Genomic DNA, 2326 nt, shown 5'->3' on the forward strand with positions numbered 1-2326 from the left:
AAATTTGCAGTTGGTAAATTTTTCAAAACTAAAAATCAGATGTTTACTTTGTGACGCTTGGTTACCAGAAACGCGCTCGTCTCTTAGCAACAGGTTAACAACACATGTTATTGTTCAAAAAACATAAGATTTCTTCTGAAAAACTTCTTAACTTACTGTCATGATGTGGTGATTGAGAGGTGGTGAGGACGAACGCAGGTTGTGAAGAAAATGATGCCTTTAATGGTGAAGCTCAAACAGTCCAATAGAGCAGTGTTTTTCAACCTTTTTTGACCCAAGGTACGTTATTTTAATTGAAAAAATCTCGAGGCACCACCACCAACCAAAAATGGAAACAAAGATACTCTGTAGCCGCCTATATTACATATATATTACATATATAGTCATTCTTATCAAAGTCTCTTGAATAGGAATCAAATAAACACAAAAATGCATTTTTATCACATTTTACATTGAAGAAATTGAAGAAAGACAAAGCTCTTCCTCCACAGCTCTCAGTCTCTCTCTGGTTTTAGTTTTTATAGTAGCCAGACTAGAGAAGCTCATTTCACACAGACATGTTGTGGGAAATGGACTCATGTTCTTTCCAACTACTGCTGAGCTTCACTGTCTTTTCCATCACTGTCTTGCTAGATTCAATGCTACCTGTAACATTCCTGCATCACTAATTCTCTTGTTTTAATGTAAAATGCTCTGTACCTACTGCCATCTAGTGGTGAGAACATTACATGACTACGCCGTTGCTACTACTACAGCAGATACTCGAAGATGGCATTATTTGCAGATAATTCATTTTCAAAAAATGTTTTAAAATCAATTACCGTATTTTTCGGACTAGAGCGCACCATACTAGCACCTTCAAATAAAACAAAAAACAAAAAACAAAAAAAAAAAAAAAACTGGAAGCTGCTCTCGATTTTCCATCAGGACCCAGCAGAGGGCAGCAGAGGGCCTCGTCCTAATAAATCTGCTGGACGCAGCACTCCGCCTCCAAAGCCGAACCATGGTTTCCTTCACACCGAGCTTATAAGTGCAGCGGCTCTATTTCCCTCCTGTTGTGCCAGATCGACAGCCCTCAACTTAAAAGCTGCATGATATGAGTTTGAAAACATTTCTCTGTCGTGCCTGATGCTTAAAAATACCCCTGAACAGGTTGAAATTTAGCACGTTCTAATTTTAATTTACAATTTTGACTTCTAATGATTCACTTCCTGCTAGAGAGCCCCCTGGTGGTTGAAGAAAAATACACAGCAAAGCCACATCGGGCTACAATCCGCATGGTTCAAAGCTTAGGAAAAAAGTAGCAGCTTATAGTCCGGAAAATACGGTACCATAGGTGAAATTTAATAATTTCCACGGCACACCTGACGATCACTCACGGCACACTAGTGTGCCGCGGAACAGTGGTTGAAAAACACTGCAATAGAGAGTTTAGCGCACAGCTAATTACCGGTAGCAACTGATACACAGGACTGAAAACGAGCGCTAACGCTAACCAGGACTTCGCAGTTCTACNCAATAGAGAGTTTAGCGCACAGCTAATTACCGGTAGCAACTGATACACAGGACTGAAAACGAGCGCTAACGCTAACCAGGACTTCGCAGTTCTACTGGAGAGCATATGGGTGCGGTCACACTGCAGCCTGAAGTGACTCAATTCCGAGTTTTTTGGCAATTCAGATTTTTTTGCCAGRCCGTTCACACTGCCAGTAAATGCGACCTGTATGTGTTCTGCAGTATAAACGGGCAAACGACCTGAAAGTGTCCCGCATGCGCAGTAGAGGGCGCTATAGCCGCAGCGTTCTAAATGTTCTGCCAACCGCCATAAAAAGAAGAAGAGCTCAGAGTTTACGGAAGTAAACATGGAGGCTAACGGTGGAGCTTAGCTTACACATTTGAAGTTGTTATCCGGCCGGAGCAGCAAATTAACAACTTAATCATTATATAGTTCGTCATAGTTGTTTTTCTTCCCACTTGCGCGTATCAGGACGCAGAATAGTGAGATTTATTGAGAATCAGTGACTCAGAAAAATGCGGTCTGGACGTTATGGTCGCATTTGAATCGGATACGTATCGGTTATGGTTCACATTCGGAAAAAGAATCTGACCTGTGCTGTTCACACTGCCATGAAAAGATCGGATACAGGTCGCATTACGTCAAAAAAAAATCGGAATTGGGTCACTTCAGGCTGCAGTGTGAACGCATAGACGTAAAACAACTGACATAAGACGAGGACCCGACAAGAGACAAAGACAACAGGTGGGTTTAAATACACAGGGAGGGAAATCAGGAAAACTAGACACAGCTGGGATCAAACAGGGAGGA

At 41.7% G+C, this 2326-nt stretch overlaps 1 protein-coding gene and 1 long non-coding RNA gene across 2 annotated transcripts in view; one reads left to right on the top strand and one right to left on the bottom strand.

Moving 5' to 3' along the window:
- Nucleotides 1-2326, bottom strand: part of LOC103463007 (SH3 and multiple ankyrin repeat domains protein 2) — a 185821-nt gene that overhangs the window by 148822 nt on the left and 34673 nt on the right. The gene's annotated exons all lie outside the window — the stretch shown is intronic.
- LOC103463009 (uncharacterized) overlaps nt 2220-2326 on the top strand; it is a 6005-nt gene continuing 5898 nt past the window's right edge. The window contains exon 1 of the long non-coding RNA XR_533441.2: nt 2220-2260. This is a non-coding gene — a long non-coding RNA (uncharacterized LOC103463009). The remainder of the gene's footprint in view (nt 2261-2326) is intronic.

The sequence above is a fragment of the Poecilia reticulata genome, linkage group LG3 (assembly GCF_000633615.1).
Source record: "Poecilia reticulata strain Guanapo linkage group LG3, Guppy_female_1.0+MT, whole genome shotgun sequence".
NCBI classification, from domain to species: domain Eukaryota; kingdom Metazoa; phylum Chordata; class Actinopteri; order Cyprinodontiformes; family Poeciliidae; genus Poecilia; species Poecilia reticulata.